The sequence below is a fragment of the Argiope bruennichi genome, chromosome X1 (genome assembly GCF_947563725.1).
Source record: "Argiope bruennichi chromosome X1, qqArgBrue1.1, whole genome shotgun sequence".
Lineage (NCBI taxonomy): Eukaryota > Metazoa > Arthropoda > Arachnida > Araneae > Araneidae > Argiope > Argiope bruennichi.
The window spans coordinates 132,638,173-132,649,591 of record NC_079162.1 but is presented as its reverse complement, the minus strand read 5'-3'; the positions used below and the strand labels follow the sequence as shown (position 1 = coordinate 132,649,591).

The following is an 11,419-nucleotide window of genomic DNA, read 5'->3' as shown; positions in this document are numbered from 1 at the left end:
TAATCTGCTTTTAATAATCTTCTACATAATCTGTAGTAGTAGAGTAATAGTAGTATGTGGTAGATTAAAACTGCGCATATCAGGAAACTAATGGTGTTTTTTGGGATTTTTGTGACTAATTGTTTCAATTCATTAGCTCAATATAAGTCAGATTTGTGTTGCATTTAATTTAAAACAGTCAAATGTTTCAATACAATTTTTCAAGTTATTTTTTCTAATTGACTTTGTAGTAAAGCTGTTCTTGGGGAAAATATTTTTTCCATTTATTTTTTGTGGTGTAATTCCTATTTATGTTGGATGGGTTTCACTTCTCATTCTCTTAAAACACTATTTTTTATATCCAAATAAAATATTCCAAAATTAAAGGAATCTTGTTCCACTTTAAAGGTGTGCATTTTGTTATTTCCGACAATCAATTTACTCATATGAGAAACAAATCCTTTTTATATCATACAGTTATAAAACTGGACATTTTATTTAAAAACCTATATAAAAGAAAAAATGCAAATAGTCGCGGCCCTGGTGGTTGTGCCAAAAGTCGTTTTTTCTTTTGCAATTATCATAGTTTGAATGTTATGGACCCAAACAATGTCGCTGGCATAGTATGAACTCTATTTCTGTTCTCCCAATGTCAGAACAGCTCATTTCTATAAATATCACTTGGGGGAAGAAGTTCTTCTCGAGCAGTCTGTTGCTGCTGCTATCTACGGGACCCTTAGAGACTCAGGTATAGTTTTTATTTTGACAATTGATCATAAAAGCTTATAATTTATTTATTGTGAGGTTGGGTCAGGGAATATCTAAATCAGCTTGGTTTAATGTTCCTAGGAAGTAATGGTTCAGAGGTAACAAGTTCACTATCAACTGTGCGCGTATTTGGGCTCCTGTGTTTTTTTCCTTTCCAGTGTTCAATATTGTGCGTAAAGTCAACCAAAGTTTTTTTTTTGCTAACTATTTGATGACTTTTAAAAATCAGGTTTTTTTTTTGTTTTTTTTTCGAAAATATTTGATTTTTGTAAGAAATTAATTCTATCAATTTCTGCAATATAAAAAGCAGCATATCGATAACGGCAAAATTTTACTAAGTTGTTATTGTGCATCTTAAAGTATGATGCTAATTTAATCTTTTGCATAAAACGAATTAATTCTTTCGTTTATTGCAGAAGAATTCTAATTAAGACTAAAAACTTCAACAAGAAGTAAAATATTTTTTCATTGATATTTGATTGAGAGAACTGCGAGATAAATTATGAAAAATAAGAAACATATACTACTCTTTAGTTCAAAACATACTGTTAGTGACAAGATTATTGGTTTAATTGTTTCATTCTGTCTTCTTATAGTTTGGTTACATCAGCTGTTGTTTTGTTCGCGTGACGACTTTTTAACTGCGGTCTTTGCGGATAGAATGACTTCTAATAAACATTTTAAAATCTAAGAAATACAATGTTGTGAAACTTGTATAGACATTAGTTAATAGCAAATTTTAAAATATATATAATGTTTATTTTTGTATCTTCGTATGACAGGTAAAAAATATTTACATTGATTAATCAAAACATTGCTATTTTGTTGCACGTGGCAATTCAAATAAAAGGCATTATCACGAAATCGTATTTAAAACTAAATTTGAAAATTTATTAAAATCATAAAAGAATTGAACGGAAAGAAAATTGATATCACTGAAAAACTAAATATTTTCTTAAAAATTGATTTAAAATTGTTTCTGTACCATAATATATCTGAAATAATTCAGGGAAATTTTAAAATTGCGAGTAATTTGTATTAAAAAGACAATGAATTCTTAGTGAGAATTTACTTTCTATGAAATAGCTAAGTGCCAAATTTGGTAATTTTAGTCCAATGGATTGTAAAGCGTTTTGAACGATTCTTGCAACATATAATTTATAGAAATTATGTCTGTCTATAAAGTATTATTATATTAAAATAAATCCTTTTTAATCACTTCATGGGGAATTTAATTTGCCAGCTTCGACAAAAGTATGGATCTTAATTCCATCCACCTGTGAGTTTTTGTGGGCAACTTAGAGTGGAATCTTCCATTACAGAAAAGTTCAAGTTAGTAATTGAAGTATCTGGAAGATTAGCAGAGCAAGAGAGGGTCTGGTTTCTTATTATTATACAATGCATATCAATAACCCAATTATATACATTTGTTGGAATAACCTTATTTGTGCTAATAATTTGAATGTAATAAATTTTATTGCTATACTAGCTGGTACCCGGCGCGTTGCTTCCGCAGAAGAAATAATTTTGGAAATATCGTTTGAAATTTGAAATAGCAAACTTGTTTAATTATGAATGATAGAAAGAATGATATTTGTTTTCTTGTCGACAATGAATGCATGCTATGACTCATTCATATCATTCAATGAAATTGAATGATATATAAAGGAGAAGTATACAAGAATACTTTAGGATAGACAATATTTTTTATTTTTCCGTCTTCAGCAAAAACAAATAAATTTCGTGGCTGTCCGATTCGCGAGCATCCAACATCATGTGAAAAACAATAGTTTGCTAGGTTCAAAAATACGGACAAACAAAAATTCATTTTTATATATTAGATATAATAATTGTACTCTGCCTATAACCTTCGCACAAGGGAAAACTATAAATTAGCAAAGTTTTATCGCAATGGGATGATGAAGGGAACGGTAGCGTATAAAATACGAGCAAATAAAAATTCATTTTTATATATTAGATGTAACACCTAATTTACAACAATTTAAATTATATTCTTAATTTGTAAGTATGTGGGGATATTTAGCATATTTTGCCCATTTATATCAACATTATCAATTACAATTTATTATAACTGTTCGAAGATTTAAGTTAAAAATATTATCAGTTTGTGGAAAATACCCTATTGTTTTGCTACTCTTAGCATCTGAAAATCAGCTCGCTGCAATGTTGATATCTTTTTGAATCTTAAGGGTATAGAACTAAACTAAAACTTTTATATAAATTTCCCGGTATATCGAGCTTTGAAATTATGAAATATCCTATATCTCGAACATGTAGTTAAAAATTATTTACAACAGATACTCATTTTATTTCTCTAATGTTCAAAGTATTTATTTTAAATTTTAATACTGTCATGTATTCTGTAAATTTCGTATAATTTGTTTGAAAGCGTAGCATATTGTAAGCAATAAATATGTGGAAAACTTGGATTTCTTTTATAAGATTTATCTTAATGAATATTCGAGCTATTTTTAGAAAATTGTAATTAGGTATTTTATGCAGAAAAAAAAACGCATTGATGAAAGCTCTAAAGCATTATCAACTTCCTGTGAAACGGAGTAAAATCCTTTTCTTATTAATCAATTTACAGAAACTCGTGGATCGTTTGAACGTCCTATCTATCAAATCTTCTTAATATGGCCGAAATTTATAGAGCGGTTTGTCCAGCCTTTCTGCCGAAATTCGAAGATAAACCCAGATACTTTTGATTACAAACACACACACACACACACACACACACACACACACACACACACACACACACACACACACACACACACACACACACACACACACACACACACACACACACACACACACACACACACACACACACACACACACACACACATAATTACTAAAACAAGTTGCATAGAAATCGTTCTTATTACATATTGTCTAAGGCAAAATAAAACATAATCACTAAAAAACGCTTTAAACTGCTTCATTGAGTTTAGTTATATTAACGCCCCGTTTTAAAGCAACACGACGGTTTATTTTGTGACGGACTTCGTAATTTTGAATCGGGGTTGGAAGGCGAGGACGACACCGAGTTGGCATCCAACCCTCTACATTGCACTAGTGGGAGGACGCGTGGCCCCGGAGGATTTAACGCGGCCTGCTTACACGACGTTTCTTTGGTGGAATCGGGTCTCGAACCTGAAGCTCTTCGGTTTTGAAACCAATACCTTGACACCAGGCCACTGCTTCTCAATAGCTACCTTGAACGTTTTTTACAGCTGCAGTGAATGTATTATGAATTAAGGAAGCTACAAAATATTATCAGAAATGCTCTGGATTAGGACCCACTATTCATTGAAAAGAAAGAAGATGTAAAAGAAATCAAGAAATAGACATCAAACTAAATGTAAAAAATACGCATCAAACAAAATATAAAAACAAACGAAAATAGGCTTACCCATTGACAGATGGAAAATTGCTATGTCCTACCGATGGAAATTGATGACCGTAACTTCCAAAACTATTATTTCACGAAAATGGTCCGTGCATTATATTAAAACACAAAAAGTTATCTTTTAATGATATAAATTTCATTTCTGTACAGAGTTTTATATTTAATAATTTTTTTAATGTGATGCACATTTTGTACACGGTTTTTAATGTTATGATGAGATTCAAACACTTCTATCAAAACATTTCAGTCGTATGCTTTAATCAATGATAAAATTAAGGTTTAAAAAAAATGCTTTCTTTAGATACTAAATTCCGAAGTAGGATTTTCATTTTCGTTTTTATTTCGTTTTATATATATTTTTAAATATGTAAGTGTTATAATTTGTTTTGATTTATTCAATTAAATTCAGGTTTTTCGGTTTTATCAAATAACAAGGCGAAGTTTATATATATATGTATTTCTAATGAATACTTAACCGTCTAAAAGATCAATCTGGGCGAACGAATTGGTTGACTAGTGCAATGTAATTTATTATCGTTGATATTATAAACTTGCTTGCTTGCAACTGAAAAACAAATCATATTCACCATACAGAATTTATTATGGATATTTACATTACCGATCTTAATTTGTACAAAAGTATTAAATGAAATTAAATTATTAATAACATGAAATTTCAATTTGCTCCAGTTTTTATTGATAAATTTAATGATTATATTTTAGTTGGAATTCTATTGGCTTTGCTCTATATATTTTTTGTTCTCCACTCGAATATATATTTCAAAGCTCACATATATTTTGATACTGAATTTTATGAATTATAGGATAGTTCGAGTTAGTTTTATGAGCTATAGGATAGTAAATTTTGAATTTTTAAAAAGTAAACAAATTATTTGTTATGCAGGAGTGAAGCCAAAAAAATTTCCCATCGATATATGCACAATTTTTCAAAAAATTGGACTTTTGTTGAAAAATGCTTATAAATGCTTTTCTATTTGCCCGAAACTGTGAAACGAAAAATATCTATTTCAAAAGCTTTGTTCCTAAAATGATTTTAATATGATCGTTATTCTGAAAGAATTATATTAAATTAGAGGTCAATGTTTTGTTTCAGTGAATCTGTCTCATTTTTTGACTCCACAGTAAATATTAATGTATTTGAGTCTTAATTATTAACTCTGATGCTTACCAATCTGATGCTTCCTCGAATCGTAAATGTGTTCGATAAAATTTTTAGATTAAAAACGTCTAAGTCCAATGGGTTTTCATACCGTCATATACATATTCAGTAATGATGATGCGCCATGAAACGAATATTGATGATGATATATACGATGATGATGATGTTAGTTTAGTTTCTGATTAATTGCTTTAAAAAAATTGGAATATTAATTCATAACAGTTTTTCTTGCTGGGCGTGTTTCATATTTAAGTGCATTTAAAAATTTTTTCCTATAGATTAGATGTCATTCTAATTTTTATATCGACTAGATTTAGTGCTTTATTTTCAAGAAAAGTATAAAGACTTAACAAGCAAAGACTAAATGAAAGTTCCTTCACTGTTCATTTTGTACCGATAACAGCCTTTAATAATCGCTTTACTATAATATTTATTTATTAGAGGAAAATGCACGTTCCAGTTAGAGTGCAGTACAGAATGAGCAATACACACACACACACACACACACACACACACACACACACACACACACACACACACACACACACACACACACAAAAAAAAAAAAAAAGAGGTGTAAATAGTCATTGATAAGAGAACTATAAAACAAATTAGAAAGTTCTACAGTTCATCTAAAAACATTGGAAAGCTCACTAAAAACTAAAAGAGAGCCACTATTACTAGAAACGAATTGTAACTGACCGGGAGATGCTTCACAAAACGTGAAGGATAGAATTGTCTTAACGTCTATCTAACAGTGCATGTGCGTGTCTAAACGCCCTGAAATGAATATGAAATTTTGTACTTCTTTTAACATTTTAGATCAAATTTTGTATTCATTTATTTTTATTACTTTTCGTAATATGATTTTGTAATTCCGGCATTCTTTTTCGATCATCCTGTATTTCTTTCATAATGTGTTCTAAATATTTAATTGGTTAAATATTTCAAAATAAGTTCCATATTAACTTCAATTTAATATTTGATCCAATCAATTATAATGAGGAAACTAGAAAATGATAATATTAATAAATCCCTTTTTTATATTTAAGGAGTCATGGTACCTTTAAAACTTTTTTTAAAATTTTAAGCACTAAACAAAAAAGTTTCGTAATAGTGTATATTAAGATTGAAATAAAAATACAATGAGAAGAAAAAAAAAACAATTTTAATCTACCTACTTATATGAAATTTCAATTTATTTTTTAAGATTTCAATTTTTAAAAATTTGCTTCTTTTTTTAAATATGAGTATTTTTGCTTCAAACTTTTTTTATAGATTCTCTAAAATGCATTTCACAAAAGTGTGCATATATTACAAGATATATTCAGTACTTATTTTAATATAAAATTTTTACTATTATATTTGGTGAAAAATATGGAGATTTAGCAGCACCTCATTTTAACTCTGGTATCTAGAAAAATTAATCAAGTGAATTCTTATGGATGCATTCTTTTATTAAATACATAATGATGAACTTGTAGACAAAATTTGAAAGCTTTTACTTATTTAGTAAAAAAGCCTTAGAATTTTAAAAACAAGAAGATGAAAAACAGAACATGGATAAAAAAAGAAATTTAAAGATTTGATTTGTGAATAAAAATCTATTTGCTCTTTTCTCAAGCAAATATTTTACATAGTCATAAAAATTATATAATTTAAAATGTATATACAAAATTTAAAACACGTATCTTCAATATAAGATATTTTATAAAGATTTAAATACTCATTAATGCAGTGAAAAGAAATCTGATCGAGCAAAACAGCTGTATAAAACCGAAAAAATACCTAGATTTTTTAAAATAAATTAACATACCTAGTGATTAAAATTTATTGAACACATGATTCAAAATCATCCAATTTTGTATGCTAATCCTTAATTTTTAAAATTATAGTATTTTGTGCGTTCATAAGCACGTTTAATTGTTTTCTCAACTGACTCATACACAGCAGATTTCTTATGTTTCTTCTGATACACGCGCCTATAATCCCTCCACATGGCTAAATGTCTAAATTGTTTGTTCAGAGAAATGTTATTTTCAACTCGAACACTTTGTAATGATTTAAATATCCCTACATTGAACTCAGAAACTGCATCTGCAACTGCAATTCGGATTCTACACAGTGAAGCAGAAATTTCGTTTGAGCACTTGCTGCATATTACACTATGAAGATTTTCGTTTGAATTCTGTGTCAAACAACTTGTGCAAGATTGAAAAAGTACATCTGATGTCAATCGTTGATAAATTGCCATAATTTTGGGGATACATTTCTCATTTGTTGGTGTTTTCATATGTGTTTTACCATTGATCAAAGTTTCCTAATAAAAGCACCAAGAATATTTACTAGAAGAACATAATTCTCTGCTAAAAAGAGTAAAATAATTCAATATTTATTTGGGTTGTGACACTAATTCGGAAATTCCGAGTCTTTAAAGACCATTTTTAAAGGTTCAGGTCCTTTTAAATCCTTGTCATTGCGAATAAAATCCTTAATAACTTTTTGAAATAATACAGATACAGCTTTAATATTTTAGTGTGATGTGAAAAAGGATATTAGGAAACAAATGAGCCAATAACAAATTTCGACATTTTGACCATTTTTTAAGTACTGTGTCCCCTTTATATTGAGGTTGTTTTGTAATAAAAATTGCAGTGACCTGTTTTATTGTTAATACGAATTTCGTATGAACTCTTGATAAGGATTTAATATCTTGAGACAAATAGAATCGCAGTGATTAATAGGGGATCTTTACTTCACCGATGATATGCCTTTGTTCTTAACCTAGGGAGTACGGATACCGGTTTTGTTTTTTCTCGTTTGCACGATATTAATTAGTAATCATCATTAAGTCTGAATTTCTCAGAAAGTACTAAATAAATCTACCGACAACTCAGAATATTCATGAGTGTTACCATTGGTATGAGAACAGTGGATGCCTTTATACACTCATGTCCATAAATTCAGGATAATACAAGTTCAGGAAAAGAAAGAGTAAGAGGCAAAACAAATGTGACTTATTTGTAAAGCCTATTTATTAAACAAAAAGTAAAGAGCAAAAAAGATGCTATATGTTTGATATCATTAATAAAAATTGCGATTTTTTGGTCCCTGGAGCAAATTACAAAAAACTATCTACAAAAACCAATATTACATGGTTGGTATGATGGTAAATACATAGTATGTCTCCCAGGCGATGCAACACAGTCCGTACAACGCCTAGACATGCTGAGTATCAAATTATCGATCTGATCTTGGGGAATATTACACCACTCATCAAGCAATGTTCTCCGAAGTTTCGGAAGACATGTAGGAGGTGGTTGACGGGCTGCAACTCGTTGGCCAAGCATGTCCCATACATGCTCTACTAGATTCAAGTCCGGTGAGAATGCTGGTCAGTCCATATGGGTGATATCTTTCGATCGAAGGCATTCGTTTACGATGTTTGCACTGTGAGGACGGGCGTTGTCATCCATAAACACGAATTCCGGGCCCATGGCGCCCCGGAACAAACATACATGTTGTTCCAAAATGATACCCCGATATATTTGATCTATCATGGTTCCAATTTGAACATACAAGTCAGTTCTGTAACCCAGAATAATTCCTCCCCAAACGAGCAATCCTGCACTACCGTAACGGTGTCGTTCATTGATGTTCTTTTGGTGGTAAGGGTATCTGGCGCTCTTCATATGGAAGTCCGGCGAGAATCAGACAGCAAGTTAAACCTGGACTCGTCGGAAAACATCACACAAGCCCACTGTTGCGGTGTCCGCAATGCGTGCTCTCTACTCTAGGCTAACCGCAGGCGACAGTGAGTTGCAGTAAGTGGAACACATCTGACAGACCTACGAGCAAATAGATCTATATGCCCTAAGCGTCTGTACACGGTCTGCCTTGAAACTGTCGTACCAGTGGCTGAAGAGAGCTGACGAGACAGTTCTGATGCTGTGCTCCGTCTGTTTCTTTTGGCAATAACTGCCAAATACTGGTCCTCATTAGGCGTTGTAACTCGGGGGTGACCTGCGCTGTAACGTCTACTCGTATTGCCATCATCTTGGAATCGTTGCCAAAGCCTGGAGATGACACTCTGGGAGATTTCAAGTTCCTCGGATACTTCCAGCTGGGTACCCCCACATTCCAGACGGCTGATAATTCTACCACCTAAAATATCATCCAAATGCGTCCTTTGTGTCATAATTATGCGGTTATTGCACTGAAAGGCTTATAAAGCGCTTACGAACAAGTTTACTTCTTTGCCTGCATTCCTTATATATCACTCTCTTACACTCTCGTCATTGTGACATACTATCGGTATCATCTGGTGGCTTCCTGCAATTTATATACGATTTTTGAAGATGTGTGTAGTCATTTTAAGGGTACCATATGTATTTTAGAGTTCGACTTCTGCGTGACTCTGAATTATCCTTAATTTATGGACATGGATATAAAAGAAACAGTGGTGACTTGATATGATTCCCTGTGTAAGTTTGTGAAAAATATATCAGGTATAGGTATCCATTGCTTCTAAAACTGTGCGAACTTAAACAAAGCTTTTAGATGTAATCGTCAATGACTTATTACACCATATTCAATTTAACTTTTCGTACTGTCTTGCCTAACGTCGTACATTTAATTAAAGATAATAATATTCAATGATTTTAAAAGAAAATACTTTTCTTATGTATTCATGTATTACTTGCCATTCTGTGTCATTTATTATTAATAATAATAATTAAAAATCGTATTTGAAATAAAAAAAATCATTCTGAATAATTTTTAAAAAAATAGTTTGCTCTTAGGAAAATGTTTTTAAACAACTTTCATGTGATACGAATTTTATTTCAAAGGCGATGATATGAAATAATATATAAATGATTGATTTTTAATAAGGATTTTTTAATGAATGGAATGATTTTTAATAAAACTTTTTTAAATGAATGAAATGTTTTTTATAAGGATATTTATTCCAGTAGTACCAAAATTGCCGAAACGTTTTGGAAAAAACACATTCTTGAGATTTGATGTCTCATGATAGCAATTTTATTGAGAAAAAAAATTGTATAATTTTCAAGATAATTTAAGTAAGAATTTAATAAAATAATTTTTATAATGGATATTTGTATAGTAACAACAATTATCAAGAAGAAAAAGGAGACTTAGAAATAAGGACAAACACAAAATTTTTTTTGTATGGTAGTTAACTCTTAGTTGGGTACCCTGTAGCATAAATAACGGCCTTAAACGTCGTTCTTTGGATTCATTAATGCTTTTATTTCCTCAACTGACTAATGTGGTCTCATGTTTGAGTTAATTTAATTGGGATTTAACTCTGGGTTGTCTCTATATAACAAGTCTCTTTTGTCTGCTCCATAAATTTTTGAAGGTCTGGACTATTCCCAGGCTATTCCACTAATGAAATACGAATGTCTCGAAGACAGTTTTCTCTAATGGAAACATAACATGAGGCTGAATCCTGATTAATTAAAAATTCTTCATTATTTGAGAAAAGATCGCATGCGGAAGGTAGCAGTTTAGGAATAAGTATTTCATTTATGCATTTTTGGGCTTTTGCGTTCTCTTTAATCAAACTAATTCTGACGATGGATTTTGCTGTTACACTATCCTAGATCATAACACAAATTGCTTGTTTAACAACACGTGTAATGCAATCAGGATGAAAATTATGTTATGATATCATTACCAAATTGTGAAATTTGGTCTCGACATTCCATCCACACAGATCTATTATTCTATTGTACAGTTAAAATGGTTTTCTGCTCAGCCTAATTCTTTCCAAAAAATTTTGAATTTAAAAGTATTTTTTTTTCGTGAAGTTCTTGAATTTAGACCAGATTCTTGCAATCTGAGTTGAATATTTTTCTCCCTCAACATCACATTGCATTGTGCCATTTCACTTTGTATACTCCCAAATGAATCTTTTCTATGGCATAGGCACAGTTTTTTTAATTCATTCTATCATTATTGGTCTTGTGCACCTTTTTTTGCTTTTACCAATTTAATTTTCTTGTGATTGAGATTTCTTATAGTTCTTC

General features: G+C 30.7%; 1 protein-coding gene across 1 annotated transcript in view; it reads left to right on the top strand.

Annotated features, from left to right (window-relative positions):
* The first annotated feature begins 624 nt into the window (after window positions 1-624).
* LOC129958068 (aquaporin-11-like) overlaps window positions 625-11,419 on the top strand; it is a 35,329-nt gene continuing 24,534 nt past the window's right edge. The window contains exon 1 of the mRNA XM_056070237.1: window positions 625-727. The gene's annotated coding sequence lies outside the window, so the exon portion shown is untranslated. The remainder of the gene's footprint in view (window positions 728-11,419) is intronic.